General features: G+C 43.8%; 2 long non-coding RNA genes across 3 annotated transcripts; one reads left to right on the top strand and one right to left on the bottom strand.

The window, feature by feature from the left end:
* The first annotated feature begins 2,016 nt into the window (after positions 1-2,016).
* On the top strand, positions 2,017-15,247 carry LOC118535164 (uncharacterized). The gene is made up of 3 exons (XR_004917074.2): positions 2,017-2,122; positions 13,343-13,450; positions 15,100-15,247. It is a non-coding gene; the product is annotated as an uncharacterized LOC118535164 (long non-coding RNA).
* On the bottom strand, positions 2,039-21,610 carry LOC144380171 (uncharacterized). Of its 2 annotated transcripts, none has more exons than XR_013444011.1 (4): positions 21,381-21,610; positions 12,033-12,195; positions 11,646-11,717; positions 2,039-2,234 (listed from the first exon to the last, which is right to left on the bottom strand). It is a non-coding gene; the product is annotated as an uncharacterized LOC144380171 (long non-coding RNA). The 2 variants fall into 2 exon arrangements; XR_013444010.1 differs by lacking the exon at positions 2,039-2,234 and adding an exon at positions 10,688-11,091.
* Between the last annotated feature and the right edge of the window lie 177 nt (positions 21,611-21,787).

The raw sequence follows: 21,787 nt of genomic DNA, 5'->3' as shown, positions 1-21,787 counted from the left end.
AAAATCAATGACAGTTGCTCACCCTCCCATTCTAGGGCATTTTGGGATGGCAGCCTGCGCTGACGAACACAGGAGGGAAAGACAATTCTTCTCTAGCAGTTGACACCATCATCCACCCACATGTCCGAGCCAGAACCCTGAGAGTCATCCTTGACTCCTCCTACTCCTTCTACCTTTCTCACCTCATCAATCACGAAGTCTTAAAAAACCATTTCTCCAAGCTGCCTTATTCTCTGCCAGAGCTTCACCAGAGGACTCACCAGGGCCTCTGCATGCCCTGGACCTATCAGCAGTTCTGACCCTTAACACTTCTCTCAGGGAGCTGCTGCAGCAGCCCCTTGATGGTCTCCTGCCTTTAGTCTTTCCACTCAAATCCAGCCTCCAAGGGATCATCAGAGCTACTTCATGCAACTTGACCTGCCACTGCCCTGCATACTGCCCCTCCCGGATTCCTATTTATCCAAGCCTGGCCCATTACCTGGACATAACGAGGCTTCAGATAACCCACCTCTGCCTACCTCAAAGCCTCATTTGTCAGCTCAGCATGATGCCCCCCAGCCCCTGACTCACCTTGCAGTTTCAGCAGGCTGTCCTCTCTCACACTGCTGCATCTTCACATCCCTAGTCTGTTTTCCTGCATCCCACTCTCCTACTGCCCCCAGCAAATGCCTCCGTGTTCTCTAAGACTCAGTTAGAATCTTTCTTTCTTCCCCAGTGGATCTTCCTCAGTCAGCCTCTGACACCCTCCCTCTAGAGTTGGAGACCTCCTCTAGGCTCCCATACCAACCCCAGCTCATGGCCATCCTGATGTTTATTGTGCAGTATTTTTGTTGACCAATTCCTTGTCTGTCTCCTTTTTAGAATCAGTGTCTGAGGTTTGCTGGGGCTGCCATAACAAAGCACCATAGGCTGGGTGGTGTAAACCACAGAAATGTATTGTCTCATAGTTCTGGAGACTGGAAGTCCACAACCAAGGTGTTGGCAGGCTTGCTTTCTTCTGAGGCCTCCTCCTGGCTTGTAAATGGCTGTCTTCTCCTCCGTGTGTGTTCACACGGTCTTCTCCCTGTGAGCTAACATCCTCTTCTTGTAAGGACACCAGTTGTATTGGATTAGGGCCCACCTAATGGCTTCATTTTTAACTTCATTATTTTTAAAAAGTCCTATCTCCAAAAAATAAAACAAAATAAAAATCCTATCTCCAAATACACTAGGTTTTAAGATTTCAACCTATGAATTCTGGATGGGGATACAATTCAACTCATAACAGCCAGCTATGAGCTTCTCGAGAACAGGCACTGTGTCTCATTCACACTGCATCACCAGGTCTAGCCCAGAGCGTGGGTCATGGCAGATGTCTCAGGAATTACCTGTGGAGTGAAGATACTCCGTGAAATTCTGAGCCAATCAGAGAGACTGCTCTCTCTGTTCTGTGATGGCCAACTCTGGGGACTCCCTCCTCAAGTCTCATTCACTCTTTGAATCAGACAAACCAACCAAATCAAAAGAGAGAGAACATGTGGTAATGGGAGGATTGTTTTGCTATGGACAACCAGCCTGGACTCCAGGAACTCAGTTAACTTCAGTTCTCTGAGCTTTCACCTCTTCAGATGAAAAATGAACCACTGAAAAAGAACTAGTGGTTTTCATTCTGGCTGTCCACTAGAATCTTCTGTAGAAAGCCCTGAGCACTGATTATTTCTTAAGGGTCCCCAGGTGATTTAATGGGGAGAGTTGAGTGCCTCTAAGACAGAAGACAGAAATGGTGACCTGTATCAGCGGTTGTGAGGGGCACCCAATCTTACTGATGTTCACTTAGCTGGTAGGAGGGGCAGGCAATATCTGTCCTGGTTTAGGCAACAATGAGAAGAGTTTCAAAAGTTCCCTATATCTGAGCAGTTTCAAGTTCTTGGCAGATGGTAGAAAGGAAGAAGCAGAGAATAGATGTATTAACTCATTCACTGTGCCAGGCACTGCATTAGGCGTGTGATCTCATGGAGTCACCACGATCCTGGGAATGTTCTGCCCATGTTACAGGTGAGGAGACCTGGATTCAGCAAAGGGAGATGACTTGCCTCGTGTGGCCTTGTGTGGCCTGCTGGTGGGAGAGGAGTCCATGTTAGAGGTGAGTGCCGACTGCATATCCCAGTCTTCTGGCATTGTCTTGTGCAGAGTGGTGACCATCTGGGGACTGGGCCCAGGATGGTGGCTTCCAGCAGGTGCTCCACAAAGATTTGCTACAGGAAGGACATGAAACAGCACCTACTGAGCACTCCCATGTGCTGTGTGCTGTGCTATGTTTGTACATTCTTCCCCCACGGAGTTTGGTAGCATCGCCAGATTGTACAGAGAGCTGGAGAGGTTAAATAACAAGTCTTTTTGAATATGTTTCAGCATCTGGGGAAAAAAAAAAGACAAAGCTAATTCTTCCTAAGGATTAGTGAAGGTCAGACAGTTCATGTGCCCCTGGATCGGGGATTCCAAACCCAGGTTTCTCTGGCTCCAAAGCTCACGTTCCCCTCCCCACAATCCACTCCCTGACACATTCAGGACTTTGCCAGGCATCTTCCTGGAGGCACTGACATGAGCTCACGAAACTGCCTCTTCTTCCATGTGACGGGTCTCTGTTGGAAAGGGCTTCTGCTGATCTTCACGTGCTGCTCGCACTCTCAGCTGCCTGGAATCCTGGAATCCTGGGCCCAGAGTGGAGTCTTAGGAAGGAAGAAGTGTATGATTGGCTATGACACTGTGCCCTGGGTAGGCCTCCCTTCTTATGATTATGTAACCACAAATCAGCAGCTCGTGAAGGCACCCTCAGCTCAGCACAATTTCCAAGGCCAGGCAAGACCCAGAGCGGGGGATTTCCCTCTAGAATGCAACTCAACTGAGTATGTTTGGGGACAAGAGGTAGGAGCGATGGTGGCTGTTGAGTGCTGGCTTTAGAGCCCCAGAGATCAGGAACTTTCCCCAGGAAAAGCCAGTTAAGAGGACCAGCCTGCTCTGTGCTCCCCTTCTGCCTGCTAGATGCTCACAACAACCACTCAGACTCTGAGTGAGGCTGCAGACACCAGAGGGGTTTTCCCTAGGAAGCCAGAATAACCAAGATTTGCAAAGTTAAAAATAAGAGCCTAGATGTGGAAGGCATAGCTCAGCCCTCCAAGGGAGTGATTCATAGCGTGGAGGTGGGGTTGGCTCTGACCTTTCATCTTCAGTTTCCTTGAAGCAGCTCTTAAGGAGATATCTCTTTTCTGAATTGAAAGCAGGAGAAAAGCATCTAAACTATCATATTCCATTGTCCTGTGGTACAGCCCCAACCATAAGAACAGAGACCTGTTTTATACATGGCGGCTCCCTTGGCTAGGGGAAGGGGCTGCTGCCATTTACATCGTGGCGTTTGTGGTCACTGGCAAGCACACACGTGCCGTGGCTGTAGCCCCAACTTTGAGGTTAATATTTTCTTCATTCCACCCTGACTCCGTGTCCCCTGCTGTGTAACACTGGGCAAGTTCCTTTACCTTTCTGAGCCTCAGCTTCCTCACCTGTAAGACGGAGGGATAAAAATAGAAACTAAAATGTATTGAGTGCTTCCATATTGCAAGTCACTTTGCAGGTTAAAGAGGGATTTCAACTCAGCCATGCAGCCTCATTACCAAAACATCCCCCACCCAGTACTAGGGTGTCAAGGCAGCTCTCAGCAGCTTCGATGGCTGACCTGGCATTTGTATTTCAGAGCTCTTGTTTGATTTTCATAATTGTCCCGTGAGGTGGACCTGGATGATGTCTACCATTTTGAAATGAAGAAATGATGCTCAGAGAGTTTGAGTGGCTTTTCAGAAATGGAAAAGATGGGTCTGAACCCAAGGCATAACCACGGTGCTACGTGCCAGGCATGTGTCTCACAAATGTTTCACTTAATATAGAGAGTAGTCATTGTCAACCAGAGGCAATTTTCCCCCAGGAGACATTTGGCAATGTCCGGAGATGGTTTGGTTCTTACAACTTGGGGCGGGGGGGGGGGGAGGGCTATTGCTTCTGGTGTAGAGACTAGGATGCTCTTAAACATCCTTCAAGGCTCAAGACAGCCCCTACCACAAGGAAATAACCTGCTCCCAAATGTCACTAATGCCAGAGTTGAGATACTCTGATACAGGGTAAAGCAATAAGGCAAATTGTTTTCATTTGACAGCTGATGAAGCTGAGACTTAGAGATTAGGGGTCACATAGGAAGGACATGGTCAAGGGGGGAGTAAAAGCCAGTTTGGACCTACACCCAGCTTGGTAACCACTAAGCAATGTTCTCTCTCCGAGGGAATCTGGATAGAATCCATCTGAGTCATGGAAGATACCGAAGGGACAGTCTGCCTTCAAGTGAAGAAAGTATTTCCATGCAGCAACACTTTTATGCATGTGGGGGTTTAGACCATTTGCCCAAACAGAAAATTTAGTTCTCTGGTCTAAACCTGAGACCTGAGAGCTGGACCTCTCACCCGCAGAGAATCTCAGCCCTTGATTTCTTTTATACCGAGTAGTATGCTTCTTTTTCCCCAAAGGAATGTCTATATTCTCCTCCTCCAAATGCCTATATTCTTAGTCCTAGACTCTAAAGAAATGAAAATGAAGGACCCAAAGTGGTTATCAGTGAAACCATGGCACAGGGCAGGAGGAAGGTGAGGCTGTGCTTTCAGGCTGAGGTGCTTGGGCCTCCTGTACCACTGGCGATCATGGGATCTGGCTTGTTTGCATTGGAAGATGCTGGGGGTTATGTAGATCCATCCATACCCTCGTGTGACCAGAGGGAATTTCCCCTCTCTCTCTGGATCCCAGTCCTCCTCTCATTTATAAATTGAGGGACTTGAACCTGACACCCTCTTACTGCAGCCCTACCTGTCTCCAAAGTCCTGGTCTCCACGTCAATGGTTTGCAAGCTTTTCCCTACTACCTCCCATAGAGAAGACACTCTCAGGTATGGCCCGCTTACTGGGTATGTCTCACCTTTTATGAAACTCCAGTGCATTTTGCAGATAAAGATACATGTAATCAAAGGCACTATAATCATCCTTAACCACCATCACATTCAGTGAGCCATCTTCCACATGAGACCTCATGGGGCTGTGGATTAGGCTCAGTTCTGGGCCCAGGACCTGTGATAGCACTGTCCTGTGGACAGGGACCTACGGGGCTGCTGGAAGGGCTGCTGTGGTAGAGGTTCAGGGGGCTTGGGGGATAGTCTAAGCTATGGTCAGTCAGGGTAGGGCAGACCTGGGAAGGTCCACTGGGGGCCCTGATGGGTACAATGCCAAGGAGCAGCTCCATTCCCTAATGTCACATGTACTAGATACCTCTTTTTATTGGTGGTTAATGGGGCTTTTCAGTGGTGTATTAGCTGACCGAGGAGTATCTGCTCTGAGAATGTTTGCCTATTGCACAAATTAGAGCTTCATCATTACTCTGAAACCCTTGACATGAAGAGGGGTTTGTATTGAAATCTATTTCATTTTTATAAACAATCGAATATTTGCCAGTAAAAAAAGGAAGAGCTGTTACGTTCTCTAAATATAATTTCAAATGCAGAAAAATTTTAATGGTTATAAAAATGTTTTACAATTTGAACTACCTCTATGTAAAAAGTTTCTAGTCTATGGTCAAAAGTTTGAGTCAGTTATTAAAATATCACGCTCAGGGATTGTGAAATCATTTGCAACACAAGGATTATAATTTTTAAAAGTCATATTAATGGGTGTAAGCTCAATTACTCACTGGAAAATTTAAAAACTTTTATTTGGAGGCTTTATATAAATTTACTATTTAATATTTCATCATAATTTATTACATAAAAAAATCATGATTTTTAAAAAATCAAGCCTAATATAAGCACTAAAAAATCAAGCCCCATATAAGCACCACCAGATCCCTTCCAATCTGCCCTCATACACCATACAAATACGTCATTTTCTCTGTGTTCTATGGCAATAAAGAGATTGGGCAGCACTATTCTAGAGGACAGACTGGGTCTGTGTCCTGATCTGCTAGCCACATTTATGTGCCACCACAGCTAGATTGTAAGTTCTCTGGGGTAGGAATTGCCATTTACACATCTTCAGATGTCCTATGATACCTCAGACAGGGTTTTTTGTTTTGTTTTGCTTTGTTTTTTTTTTTTTAAAGATTTCATTTATTTATTTGAGAGAGAGAGAACATGTGCATGAGAGAAGGGGGAGGGGCAGAGGGGGAAAGAGAGAGAGAATCCCAAGCAGACTCCCCGCTGAGCATGGAGCCCGACCTGGGGCGGGATGCGGGGCTTGATCCCACAACCCTGAGGTCATGACCTGAGCTGAAACCAAGTCAGACACTTAACCCACTGAGCCACCCAGGCACCCCTTGGCTTGGTTTTGAAATTCAACCTGAGACTTGGTGCTTGTAGAGGAGAGTTTAGTCCATTTTCATTTTTGTAATATTTGGAAATATTTTGATCATCTCAATTAATATTTTCTATTTGCCATGATTTTTCTCCTTTTTCTCTATTCTCCTTTCTATTGGCTAGGTCGGGTTTTATTTCCCTCTCTTACATGCAAGCTTGGAAGTTATATATTCTATCTCTGTTCTTTTATTGGTTACCTGTAACTTTTAACATAGAATTCAGCAAGTCTAAAGTCAGTTGATTTCTTTATTATCCCTTTGATAATAAAAATCTCATGACCCTGAGATCAAGAGTCGCATGCTTCTCTGAGCCAGCCAGGTACCCCAAATTTACAATGTTTAACTCTGATTCCCCTACTGTGTCTTTCATGTTGCTGGTTTCTAATATTTCTCTAATATTGCATTCTTATTTCTAAACCCTCTGAAATTAACCCTCCAAATTCATCTTTTAAAAAATTAGTCAGTGTTCATTTATTTTGGCCAACACACTTAAAAATGTCTTCCCTCACTCTTGTTTCTTACATCTCAATCTCCCTTCTGGGTTCAGCTTCCTTCTTACTGAAGTGCATCCTTTGGTTCAGAGAGACCTCATGGATGGTAAACTCCCTCCGTCTTTGTTTACTCTGGAATCTTTATTCTGCCTTTCTCTTGAAGGAGAATTTCATTTGGTGTAGAATTCTAGACGGTTGGGTACTTTCTCTCAGCACCAGGAGGCTATGGTAGCTCATTGTCAGACAGGGTTTCAAACAGAATACTTTCCATGCTTATCTCAGACATTTCTTCTCATACGTAGACCCATAATTTGAACTTGTAATAAGTACAATGGTAGCTACCATTTATTGAGCACCTACTGTATTCAGCACCACATCAAGTACCTTATAAACACTATTTATTTTTTATTTTTTTAATTTAATTTAATTTTATTATGTTATGTTAGTCACCATACAGTACATCATTAGTTTTTGATGTAGTGTTCCATGATTCATTGTTTGCGTATAACACCCAGCGCTCCATGCAGTATGTGCCCTCCTTGATACCCATCACTGGGCTAACACATCCCCCCAACCCCCGCCCCTCTAAAACCCTCAGTTTGTTTCTTGGAGTCCATAGTTTCTCATGGTTTGTCTCCCCCTCTGATCCCCCCCCTTCATTTTTCCCTTCCATCTCCTAATGTCCTCCATGCTATTCCTTATGTTCCACAAATAAGTGAAACCATATGATAATTGACTTTCTCTGCTTGACTTATTTTACTTAGCATAATCTCCTCCAGTCCCATCCATGTTGATGTAAAAGTTGGGTATTCATCTTTTCTGATGGCTGAGCAATATTCCATTGTATATATGGACCACATCTTCTTTATGCATTCGTCTGTTGAAGGGCATCTCGGCTCTTTCCACAGTTTGGCTATTGCAGACATTGCTGCTATGAACATTGGGGTGCATATGGCCCTTCTTTTCATTACATCTGTGTCTTTGGGGTAAATACCCAGGAGTGCAATTGCTGGGTCATAGGGTAGCTCTATTTTTAATTTTTTGAGGAACCTCCACACTTTTTTCCAACGTGGCTGTACCAACTTGCATTCCCACCAACAGTGTAAGAGGGTTCCCCTTTCTCCACAACCTCTCCAACATTTGTTGTTTCTTGCCTTGTCAACTTTTGCCATTCTAACTGGTGTAAGGTGGTATCTCAACTCGACCATTCTCTAACACCATACACAAAGATAAACTCAAAATGGATGAAAGACCTCAATGTGAGAAAGGAATCCATCAAAATCCTAGAGGAGAACATTGGCAGTAACCTCTTCAACATCGGCCACAGCAACTTCTTTCAAGATACATCTCCAAAGGCAAGTGAAACGAAAGCGAAAATGAACTTTTGGGACTTCATCAAGATAAAAAGCTTCTGCACAGCAAAGGAAACAGTCAACAAAACAAAGAAGCAACCCACAGAATGGGAGAAGATATTTGCAAATGACACTACAGACAAAGGGCTGATATCCAAGATCTATAAAGAACTTCTCAAAATCAACACCCAAGAAACAAATAATCAAGTCAAACAAATGGGCAGAAGACATAAACAGACACTTCTCAAAAGAAGACATACAAATGGCTAACAGACACATGACAAAATGTTCATCATCATTAGCCATCAGGGAAATTCAAATCAAAATCACTATTTTTTAAATAAAATATTTGACATACACAAAAAGATATATGTAACGTATCTGTAAGTGGGAGACCTAATAATATAAAAAGCATTTTAAAAAGCATTCATTGTAATCCTCACCACAACTCCACTGAAAGATCAATGTTATTGTCCCTTCTTTACCAATGAGGAAAATAAGGCATAGGGAGTATAAGTCACCATCCAAAGCCACACAACAAATGATGTCATTTTAGGCTATCAGTATTTGCTTGAATGACTTAGAAAAGCATGTTTCAAAGTCTACAGATGTCAGACCAATGTAGTAATCAACAAACTGAAGAAGACCTGCCACAAATAAAAAAGGAAATACTTATAGAGTTCTGATCAACACCAGGAAAAACCACATGTAAAATCTGGGAAATTGTTTCCAACCATAACTTCTTTAAAAAAAAGAAAGGGCTAAGAAGAGAGGAAGAGGAGGAGGAAGGGAGCTCGTAGAGGCCTGAGATGAACTGTAATATAAGCTGAAATTCTGCCCATCATATTCTCAATTCATGATGCAACAAAGTTAGATGAAAATAATAAAGCCACAGAATTCTGATCACATGGGATTTTTTTTTTAATCTAAAATCATGCATGTGTCAGTGACGCAATCCCAGAATATGACCAGTAGTTTTTATGGCAAAGAACACAGACCACAATGGTCCCACTTCCTTTTGTCTGACAGCATCCGGACCTGGTTTTCAGTCATCAGAGACACGCAACTGGCCATCATGGGCGGGGGGTGGGGGGGGGGCTTCACTAGGAGGAAAGAAGAAGATAAAATTTCTCCCTCAAAGCCCACTAGCTGCCTGTCCACAGGTCCTATAGAGCGGTAAGGCAGGATGGGGTTCCCTTTGCCTGGGAAGCTGTCAGGTTTTAGATGACCAAGAAATGGTGGTGGTGGCCAGGGGTGGTGGTGCAGTGTTAGAAGAAATAAGTCTGGATTGAAACTTTGTTTGAGGGAAGGACCACAGATATGTCAGGAAATATCACATTTTGACCTGACCAGTTCAATACAGTGGGAAGGAACAGGGATTCTAGGTATCAGACAAAGCTGGGCATACTCCAAGTAAAACCAGTGTCCTGGGTTTACGCTGAATCTTCCAGGAAAATTTAAGCATGACCCTGGTGTCATGGAGGTTAGAGTGTGTCCAGAAGTGAGCCTATAGGTGTAGAAACATGACCAGTAAGCAAAGCATGCCCCAAATCCATGGGGTGGTAGGAAGTAATGTCTCTACATGTCACTAACAACCTAACTCAGGGTGCAATGCACAGTGTGTCTGTGAAGAAGTTATTTCCCCATCCTCTCTCATGGGGGGTGACCAAGACAGTAGTGGAAAGGAAAAATTATTTCTTGAAATATCTTTAATAATGAAAAGCAAAGAAAAAATGTGATTTAAATCTATTCCTCAGTGATTTAGAAAAGAAATAAGAAGCTAGATGGCATCTGAAATAAAAGTGGAAAGAAAATAAAGACACATTAGTATCAGCAAACTAAATGAAAAACTGGTGTGTATGCTGTGGAGGCTTGGCATGGCTAAGTCCAAGATCTACAGGAGAGACCATCATGCTGGAGGCCCAGGAAAGACTTGCAGTTCAAAGTCAAAGGCTGCCTGCTGGAGGAATTCATTCTTGCTCTGGGGAGGTCAGGGTTTGTTGTAGTAAGGCCTTCAACTGATTGGATGAGGCCCACCCATATTATGGAGGGTAATCTGCTTTGCTCAAAGTCCACTGATTTAAATGTTAATGTATTCCAAAGCACACCTTTACAGAAACATCCAGAATAATGTCTGACCAAATATCTGAACACCACGGCCCAGCCAATTTGATACATAAAGTGACCCATTGCAACTAGCTGATGGAAGTAATCTGTGTGTAGTGCTTTGTAGTTCTCAGTGTAAATTTAGAACCTTTATTTATTCTATCCTTTCATCTACTCAGTACATTTTTGTGGATTAGCAAATTGAGGCTGAAATGGTGAGAAACTCCCCAAACACAACTCGGAAGCATCTTGACCAAGTTCTCTGATCTTTTCCACTGTGCTACCTTCACAGTGGTGCCAACAGAACCAGGCTCGACCCCAGGCTCTGACTCCAGAGCTGTGCCCCTTCCCTGGCATCAGGCTCCTCTTTGAAAATAATAATTCAAAAAGAAAGACCAATGTGAACCTCTCAGCTGGAAGAATTTATTATTGTGGGTGCTGAGGAGAAGGGTGTAGGACCAAGGAATATCTCATATTCTTTTTCAATGTTACCTATGACCAATGATTTTGCTAATATCCTTACTTTCCTTATTAGAGAAGATCTGATCTGACCTTGAAACTATTTTCTTTAAAATAGATGTCCTTTTGGGGCACCTGGGTGGCTCAGTCAGTTAAGAGTCTGACTCTTGATTTCGGCTCAGGTTGTGAGATCAAACCCTGCATCAGGCTCCGCACCCAGCTTGGGATTCTTGGGATCTTGGGATTCTCTCCCTCTGCCCCTCCCGCCTCTAAAATAAATAAATAAATAAATAAATAAATAAATAAATAAATAAATTAGATGTCCTTTTAAAAAATCAGTTTCATACATGAAGCTTTTTCACATTCATCCCAGTGAATATTCGTTCAGTGTCCCTCATATGTTAAGGAAGGTGAATTCCCAGTAGAAAGGCACTGGAAACCAGACACAAAAGTGTACCTACTGTATGATTCCATTTATATGAAGTTCAAAAACAGATACAACTAAAGTCAGAATAGTGATTATCCTTGGTGGGAGCTATCGACAGGCAGGAGACACACAGGAGACTCCTGGGTGCTGGAAATGGTCCACATCTTGATCAGAGTGGTTGTTAACCAAATGTGCACGTAAGCAGAAAAATCACTGAGCTGTACACCTGAGATGTGTGAGCTTTACTGCATGTATGTTATGTCTAAATTTTAAAAAGAAATGCTAGAAGAAAAACAGAAGAAAAGTGGGGGCAGGGGGACCAAAAAAAAGCTCTGGGAAGTACTTATTTCCAGCATTGGACTGGTACGTGGGACCATAAGCAAAATAAGAACATACCATTTGTTGCAGAGTCAAGGGAGGCAAGACCACAGGATGAGGATTTTCTTTTTGCAGAGCAAAGCCCAACTCCTGGATGGGATGGAGGGAAGAAAGGAAGTTAGGAAATTTTGCTTAACATAAGGAAATCACAAGTATACTATTTCCTGGACATCTCAGGGAAGGGATGAATGCAAAGCCATGCATTTTCTTAGGAGATTTACAAGTCAAAGAATGAAGTGAAACATGACCTATTGTATAAGAAGTTTTGGAAAAGCTAAACTGCTTTTTACTCTAAGGCATGAATTCCAAAAATCCGGAGTCACCGTCTGTGGATGAGTAGGTGGCGTCTCCTGTGGGATCGTTAAGGGGATGGTATCTGGTCCAGTGGTAGGCTAAAGTAGTTACCTAACAGTTTGGTTGAAAGTTCTGGGATGATGAAACCTCCTGGGTAAGCATGTCATGTCCCTGACCTTGAAGCCCTTTCCAGGGTAGATGTAGATTTCTATTTACATCCAGGAATCTAAAGGATCAGTGTTCTCTTCCTGGTCGGTGCTCCCCAGAGATGGTTCTGAAACAGAAAGGAGAAAAAAAAAAAAGCTACCGGCCTGGATTTCTGGATGGTTTCTAAGAATTGCTTGGGTTTTGGTGAAAAGAGAATTCTCCCAAATAGAGTCATCTTGGATTTTCCGATTACATGCTCTAATTGCAACAGAGACCCAGGGCTCTAAGTGACTCTGCAGGCTACATGCTGGGCTTGACTCGCTGGAAGCGGAGGGAGCTGGCCAAGATCAGAGTGGCCCACAGCCCAGCAATTGCCTTTGATTGGGCTCTGCTGCCAGACCAAGTGTGAAGGGGTCTGGCCATGTCTCCCCAAAATTTTGACTAAGAATGAAACACTTGGTTTCTGGAGAAGCATGCTCTGAGCCCTTGTGGCTGCCAGCTAGTGGGGCTAGCAGGGACTTCACTGGGCTCCTTATGAGCAATGCTTGTGGGACCGATCCACCCTGGTTGCAGGTTCTTGGATGCCAGATGTTCCTGGTAAGGAATATGCCAACTGCCAGCCATCCTCCAACCACCATCACGGCCTAGGGACAGTGACCCTATCTCTAAAATCCAAGCCATGATTTTATAATGAGTGTAGGAGGAACATAGCAATCTGCAAGATTCATCTAGCAGTCATCTTTCAGAATGTTTATTCCTCTTCCAGAATGTTCTCTGTCCCTTCACCTTTTAGTCACTCCCCTCCTCCTCCTCTTCTTCTCCCTGTCTCTCTGTCTCTCTCCTGTGTGTTCACTCAAAATCCTTATTTCCCTTCTCCTCTAAACTAGCTAAATCTTGACATTTTAGCTGAAGTCTTCCTTTTTTTTTTTTTTTTAAATTTATTTATTTGACAGAGAGAGACACAGCGAGAGAGGGAACACAAGCAGAGGGAGTGGGAGAGGGAGAAGCAGGCTCCCCATGGAGCAGGGAGCCCAATGCGGGGCTCGATCCCGGGACTCCGGGATCATGACCTGAGCCGAAGGCAGACACGTAACGACTGAGCCACCCAGGTGCCCCTTCCTTTTAAATATGGAAATTGATTTTAAGGGAAGACTAAGAAAAACCCTTGACACTAGAAGACACTGGAATAGGGGAAATGGGCACTCAAGTGATCACGTGATGAGCCATGCAACATGACTTCATTTCAGTTCAAGCATATCTGTTGTCTCTGTCAGGCATTTGCTGGATGCTTCAGAAGATCAAGGGGGAAGGAAGGCATACAAAACGGATGCACGTACGACAGCCGGCACTTAATGAGCGTTCTCTTTGTGTCACGTTCTGTGGTAAGCTTTTTATATCTATTCACTCATTTAATCCTTCCAGAACTTTATGAGGAGGGCCCTGTTGGCCCTATATTACAAAAGGCTTAGAAGTTTGAGTAACTTGACAGGACTGACCAGCTAGTTGGGCGGGGGGAGGCTGTCTAATCCCAGAGCACTAAGCTGAGCCGCAAAGCCCTTCATTCACACGGTCTTACTCTATCATTGCAACTAACTTGCAAAGTAGGCGGCTGTGTTATCCTTGTTTCGTAGATGATGAAACCAAGTCAGAAAGGTTAAGCAACTTATCTAATGTCACACAGCTAATCGATGACATAAAAATTTGAACCCAAGCTTGTTTATCTCCAGAGTGTATGTTCTTTCCACCAAGTCATGTGGACACAGTCTCCAAAAGTAAGGAGTTCTTCATTTACTAAGAGTATTAAGACATACAAACAGCTATGGTAGAAAGACAAACAAGGTGTGGAGGAAGAAAGGCCACCTCTGGTTGAGGGCAAAGCAAGGCCTCCTGGGGAGGGAAGCATTGAGAGGGGTTGAGATGGATTGAAAACCATGGCCCACAATTGCTCCATATCTCCAAGGGACAATGATCGCCTTAGTCCCCGTTAGCCTGGCTTGCTATGTGGGGGTCCTAGTTCTCTCTCTCTCTTTTGGTTCAGCTCTTTCTTCTGATAGAAATCTTTGGTAGAAGGATTTCCAAATAGAAAACGTAGAAGGAATTATTATGGAATGGTTAGAGTTTTCCAAGAATATTAAACAATGTTTTTCATGTCATCAAAAAACCTACATTTGATTAGTAATAATGACCACTTGGAGCTCTGATGGCATCTTTCACCCAAACGCCTACCTCTAAATCAAGTCAGCCTCATCATCAATCATGAGGCTGCCTCTCTGTCCTGATTACTATCTGAAACTGGGGAAATGCTTCCAGGGCAGCCAAGATGGGTTCTTTAAGTGGATCACTAAGTCTCCTTGAGAAGATGGGAGAAGGACTCCCAGGCTCCCCCATCCCTCCCTGAGCTTGCTTTCCTGTCCCGCAGATACAGCACATCTGTGCTGAGTGCCTGTTTTGGACCCAGAGCTGTGCTGAGGCTGGGAGGTGTGATGGCCCCGGTGGGAAGGAGGCAGGGGTGCTGCTGCACCAGCAATCGCCTCCCAATCTCGGCTTGCAGTGAGGTCCTCCTGCCCGTTGCACAATGCAAAGCTTACATAACTCGCCTTTAAGCAACCTAGAATCTTGCTTCAAATCCAAGGTTTCACAACTGCATAGTTGATTTCCAGCATCCCACATTGCACTTGCTCTAATTATCAGACACTGGAGAAGAAACCAGGTCAACTCCAAGAATTTGAGAAAACAATAATCACTTCTTGAGAACTCACTAAATGGGCCAAGTCCTGGGATTTGAAGCCAGATCTGTCGGTGGTGTAGAGAGAGGGTGGGAATCAGGGCTCTCTCCACAGAGGGACTCTTGAATTGGGTTTTGAAAACTGAACAGGGATGTATAGGCAGGCAAAGGAGAAATAGTTCCCCTCCCACAGAGTAAAAACGTGCAAAGGTACCGGGGTACAATGGATGAATGAAACCTGATGAATTCATGAAACTATAGTAGTTTGGCATAACAGAACTGGTGAGTTCTACTACATTGTTCTAGGACAGGGGGAATTCTTGCAAGCTCACCTAAAAACTCTGGAACATCTGAGACTCTCCAAGATCCTGCTGGCATGAGCATTCCATGGCCTCTTGGAAGAAAAGGTAAGGCGGACCCTTCAGACTGGCTCACGTCTCCAGGACTATCAGGATTAAACTGCTAGTTTGCAGGGCTCATGAAGGTTCCCCAAGCTCTGCAGTGGGTCCTCACATGAGCCTGGAACTCATCTTGGATTATAAGACCCAAAAGAAATTGGCCTCAAATTGCAATGCTGGTTGACTACTGGTGAGGGGTGTTTCTGAGACTGAGGTACACTTGTGTTTCTTAAATGTTCTCCCCTCGGTCCCTGAAATGGAGAGGAATCAAGTCAGCTGAGAAGGAGACCAAGTGGGGGTCACAATGGATGCAAAGCACTACCAATAGGGCTCGTGTGCCCTTGGGAAAGACCATTCCAGAGCTTTCTTTCTGCATCATGGTCTGTGCTGCTATTACTCAAAAGTAAGTCACAGTCCTTGGATCTGCTCTTAATTAGGTCAGGACTTATTTACAAATCCTTCCAGTGATTGACTGTCATTCTAAAGCCTATGGAATGCGTTAATGTCACTGCTGTATCAGTCCAGACCACCAGCCCCAAAGGCACCGCATGGGGGATGCTGTCACAGTTGGTGTTTTCTCAGTGCTGGTAATGAAAAGACACAAGAATTGCTAACGTGGGTATCTCTTTGCCCTGGAACAAGCCGTTTTCATATATAATATTTCCTTTATCACCTATAACGTAAGCCTAGGTAGGTATCTCTAACAGTAGCTCCAGTTTACAAATGGGGAAATTCAGCTTCAGAGAGAATATACAAATTGGACAATGTCATGCAGGTAGTGAAGGCCAAGGCAAAGGTTTCAGAGCCAGTTCTTTATGGCTCCAAAGCCCATTGCCTTTGTAACGTGTTTGCTATTGAAGTCTTTTGAGGCTCCACAAACGAATACACTTCAGTCCTAGGCCTAGTGCTGCTAAATGTCCTGTAGATAGGCTATACTTTTGCTTAAGTTCAAGTACTCAGTTTGGGGTGGGAGAAAAGCACAATAACATTGCATACTCGGAGGTGACCATGTGCCCAGCCACATGCACACTGGAAATTTCTGGACACTCACAGCAACCTCCCTGAAATGCACCTGTCTTGGATCGGGGCAATTGTGTTTTTGTTGTTCACCACCATATCCCCAGCCCAGTGCCTGACACTTGGAAGATATTCAGTTGAATTGAGATGTTCATCTTTATCCCCATTCCTTAAAGAAGGAACCCGAGACCCCGAGGAGCTAGCCAGCACACCACAGGGCTTGTGAGAAGTGAGCGGAAGCTCAGACACAGGCTGCTGGTGGCCCCGGAGTCCACTCTGCCTTCTGCCAGGAGCCAAAGCCGCACACTAGCTTCTCTAGCCACCAACTCCTTCTTTCTCTAACTAAAGAAAGTTAATGAAATTGCCCTTGCGTTGCCCAATGTGGATGTCAAAAGGGGAGTTTGTGTGTTTGTATGCAACAAACGTGCATGCTTGCATGTCTGGGGAGGATTTATATATCAGCCCTTTCTACACTTCATTTGCTTATAGTCAGGAGACTCTACATTTCCAAGAATCCATTGCTGGGAGCATTTCTAGGAGCCTAGTCATTTTGCCAGGTTTCTAGATAAATTCTGCACAGCCTTTCATTCTTGCCAGGATATTTACCTTAGAGTTAACTAAGACTATCCCTCCTGTGTATCTGAGATATGGCCTTTTCCTACAAACTAGACCATCCTTGAATGCCAAGCAAAGTTAATATCTTAGTATATGTAAGACCCAGCTCACTAGGATTGTCACATGAAAAGCAGAGATTTTACCCTGGTGATGGGGCTTTCATCCTTGGGGGTAAGAGTTGGGGGGAGGGGTTGCCTCCTCCATCTCAGAGGCCGCAGACGTCTATGATTAACTATACAAAAGTGCCAGTTTGATGAGAAAAGCTGTACTTATCATTGACTCCTCTGCTATAGCAAGAGTCTGGGGGGGGGGGGTGCAGCCTTTTTTTTTTTAATGGAGGCTTTTGTTAACATCAGATATCTAATTAACTTAGGTTTTTAAAACTACTGAGGTGCTGTGTCCTCGAGAAAGATGGTTATCAAAATAGTTTCATCTAACACAATTACCCTACACCTACTATAGAAGAAAGAATTAAAATCTTCCTTTTTCAAAGAAAGCCAATGTATTGAATACCACAGAAGCATTTTGTTGTGGGATCCCTGTCTATGCAGTTGAGGCGAGATCAACTTACTAACCAGCATAATTATCATATCCAGAGTTTGCCTTGGGAAATGCCTTCCCGAATTTAAAAAACAAACCAGCGCCTGTGCCCACAAGGATGATTTGGCCCCCCTCCGAGGATGAAAGGCCCCAGCTGCTCTGCAGTTATAATCAAACTGGCTCTCCCCCAGCCTCCTCCGGCTCATCCATCATGCAGTAATAACAGAGTTGCTGGCTGCTGATCTCCAAAATGGTGTTTAGGACATCAAATGCTTCAACTACCACCTCCGTGCACCATGACTCCCAAGTGTGTGTCTTCACCCCAGGTTTCCTCTCCCACTCCCCTCGACTCCGAATCAAGCTCCTCAGCTCCTATCAGAGAGGTGGACTTCCCACCATACTCTCCAAGACAAGATCTCCAAAACCAAGCTCACCATCTTCCCCTCTTTACCTCCCAACCCAAATGGACTCCTTTGCTCAGATTCCCTGCCTTACCAGCCTCACTATCCTGACAGTCACTCACAGCCCTTATTTTAAGGGTTAACATTATTATCTGTTGGTAGACTTTCTATTCTAGAACAGTTTTAGATTTACAGAAAAACCGAGAAGATAGTGCAGAGAATCCCCATATATCCAGTTTCCCTATTGTTAACATCTTATGTTCATTATTATGGTACATTAGTATGGTACATTAATAAACAGGGATTGGTACATTGTTATTAACTAAAGTCCATACCTTATTTAGATTACCTTAGATTTTATCTGAAATATCCATTTTCTGTCCCAGGACCCCATCCAGGACACCACATTACATTTCATCATTGTGTCTCCTTAGGCTCCTCTTGGCTGTGACTTCCTCAGGCTTTCCTTGTTTTTAATTAACTTGATAGTTTAGAGGACTACTGGTCAGGTATATTCTACAATGTCCTTCTACCGAAATTTGCTGATGCTTTGTCATGACTAAACTGGGATTATAGGTTATTGGGAGGAAGACTGCAGAAGTTAAGTGATGACACGATTCGTAAAGCATTGTTTGGACATTGGAGAGAGTTGGTCACTGCCTTCAGTGACCATATGATAGAAGAAGGGCTAATACTAACTCTGGCATTGAACTTATTAAACTGAATCATAATTTTTAATTTTCCTCTTCCCATCTAGTCTGTAAACTCTTTGAGAGTAGAGACTGTCTGGTTCATCTCTGTATCTTCAGAATCTAGCACTGGGCATGAGCCCATGTCTATGATTGATACTTGAGAAATGGGCTTGAGAAATGTTTGAAGCCTCGGTTTGTTTCCTCATCTGCAAAGTGGGATAATAGAATATATTTCTAAGGATTTTTATGATGAAATTAAAATATTAAAATACTTGTCACAAGGCCTTGCACATAGAACAGTGAGTACTCAAATATGGTAGCTGCTACCACTTTCATCATCATCATTAGGATCTATGTTACGCAAGATATACTAGAGACCCAGACACTTCGCTTTGATCTGCTGCATATCCAAAGTAGTAAATTTAGTGATTCGATGGAAATAAGAAGGGCCAGACTCAGCTTTACATGTTCTAGCATTCTCTTCTGTAAAATTTATATTGCGTTTAGTTCACTCTGACAGGACTCCTTTGACAAGACTCCTCAAAAATGGTCCAGATCCAAAAGAAACATAAGACATGGCTTCTACTATCAAGACCTTATGAACTGACTGTCAGATAATAATACAGGGCAGCATTTGATGAGGAGCCAAGCAGAGGCAGTGTGGGTGTGGGAAGTTCTGAGAAGGGGCTGTGTTTTTATGGGCTCTATTGTTGCTAGGACCTGATCGGTGGGCATTGAATGATGGGTCAGATTTGGATAGTCAGAGAGAAAGGTTGGAAAGTCATAAGCAAGGATCTAGAAAGACTGAGTATACAAAAATTCAGTGCCTGACAGGAATCCAACCTGCCTGGCCCCAGGATTTATGCAGACAAGAGTAGGAAGTGGCATCGGACAGGACATTAGACAGAGCAAGATAACAGGATGGGTGTGGCTGGAAAGTTGGCCTGCAGGGTAAGGAGAGACACTTACATGTTTGAGCAAGAAATAAGTGGATAAAGATGGAATTTTCAGGAGGTAGCTATGCTTGCAGTGGGCACGACTGGCTGGAGAAGGAAAGCTTAGTGGTGGAAAGATTAACATGCTAGGTCATTCATTCATTTATTGATTCACTGATCATATATGCACTCAGCATATATGCACCTACCAGACTCTGGGCATATGGAGACACAGAGGCCTTGGTCCCTGCCCTCAAGGGGCTCACAGGCTAGAGAGAGAGATTAAAGAAGTCTCTGCTATAATCCAGACTAGATTACAGTGAAACCAGAGAAGAGATGGGAATAATATGTGAGAGAGAGATAGATCAATAGGTAAGTTAGATACGTATGTATTATAAAAACAAATGAAACAAAGTATGGTTCAAGAAGTCGGAGGAGAACCTAAGAGGAGAGAGGTTTAAGAAGGGGATAATCAGTGATGTCAAACACTAGTGGTACAAGATAGAGAACTTGCCCAGGGACAATGACACCCAACAACAGCAACGACAATAAACTACAATGGCAACAACAATGATAATAGCACTTTTCAACAATTGCCATGTTCCAGAACCTGATGCCATTCCACAGCACTCAATATATGCTTTCTCCTTTTCCTTTGTGCCTAACACAGCATAAGGTGCATAGCAGCTCTTGGGAAATGACTCGTGTTCTAAGCCAAACGTGAGCACTGTTAAGAGTCTGGATGTTTGGATAATAAGGCTGGTGCCAGAATGTTAGAAATGGGGTTTACAGGTTGATAGAGTAGTAGTTTCTTTGGGTCACACTGTCCGGTTTAAATCATTAGTTTACTCCTAGACAGTAAAATCCTGTCTGATAGGATGCCTTCCCTTTGTCCTGTATGAGAACGCACTTCTTACTTATGTGGGGTTGGGTGGAACCCAGAATGCTCTTCAATCCAACCTCTCTGGCAAATAGGATCACGGAGTAGTAGCCTGGACCTTGGGGAGCTTGGTTATTCTTTTCCTAAAGCACTGATGTTCCAAAGTACTTTGCAAAGGAGAGGGTGTGTTCTGAGCATGGACTGGATTCAGACAGGGAAGTTTGGGGGGTAGGTAGGTGGAGACAGACTGTATTTCCAAGAAAAGAAAAGTGGTTGATGGCCTTGCATCTCAGAACTGCTTTATATTCATCCAAAAACTGACCACATTTTAGAAAAACAGGAGATTTCTGCTGAGTAACTATTGGTTTGGGGAAACAAGTCCCTCCCAGAATGCAAGGGGCGACATCATATCCAGAAAGATTGTTATCACTAGTGTGACTCACTAACGCTCTATCAACTCATGCAATGGCTTTTCACATATACGAGTTGCCCACCCAACAAATGTGTTTACACAGAACTTTCAGACAGTGTGGGTGTGGGAAGTTCTGTAAGGCAGTAGGGTGCCTTACAAATTTACAGGATACGAGTAAGAAAAACAAGCACACTTTTATTTAAAACCCCAAAATTGTAAAGGGGGAATAGGAATTCTTTTTTTTTTTTTTTTTTTTTAAAGATTTTTTATTTATTTATTTGAGAGAGAGAGAATGAGAGAGAGCAAGCACATGAGAGGGGGGAGGGTTAGAGGGAGAAGCAGACTCCCTGCCGAGCAGGGAGCCCGATGCGGGACTCGATCCAGGGACTCCAGGATCATGACCTGAGCCGAAGGCAGTCGCTTAACCAACTGAGCCACCCAGGCGCCCGGGAATAGGAATTCTGATGCTAAAGTTAACCTTTAAGCCAGCAAGCCTATCTCCTGCTCATAGGGCCTGCTCTAATAATAATAATAATAATAATAATAATAATAATAAAAACAGGCCTCTAACTCCCTCTGCATCACAGATGTAGTTCTAAACTCTTCTCCTTGCTCTGATGTTCACTCCACTTCTGGAAGGCATAGAGCATGACATAGGTATTTATTAGGGTGGATGATGTCATCCATGGTCACTCACATAGGGAATCCAGGGCTCAAACCTTGTTCTTCTGTTTGCTCCCAAATTCCTCCTGTCCATCTGGTGGCCTTGCAAAGGCTGACATTGACCCCACGATCAGTCAAAGGTTGCAGGCAAAATCAAGTTCCTTTAGAAAGCATGAACCAGTCTGGAAGAAAGAAGTGGGACAGCGATTGTGGGAATAAAGGGTGAGGTGACAGGAATCAACACTAGTGGGAAGATTGGTTAGGATAAAGGAAAAAACTAGTCCCCAGAGTTGCCTTCCTTGTCCTTTCCAAGACCTTTTTGCTCTTTACCCTGTGTTTCCTGTAAGTACATCCTCTTGTACATGGTATTTTGAAATCATATGTCTACCAAGTATACAATTTGTTTTAAGTTTTGCTTTTCAGATATGTATTAGGACATGT

This window comes from Halichoerus grypus, chromosome 14 (genome assembly GCF_964656455.1).
Source record: "Halichoerus grypus chromosome 14, mHalGry1.hap1.1, whole genome shotgun sequence".
NCBI classification, from domain to species: domain Eukaryota; kingdom Metazoa; phylum Chordata; class Mammalia; order Carnivora; family Phocidae; genus Halichoerus; species Halichoerus grypus.
Note: the sequence above shows the minus strand (reverse complement) of the source record. Positions and strands in the feature narration are given on the sequence as shown.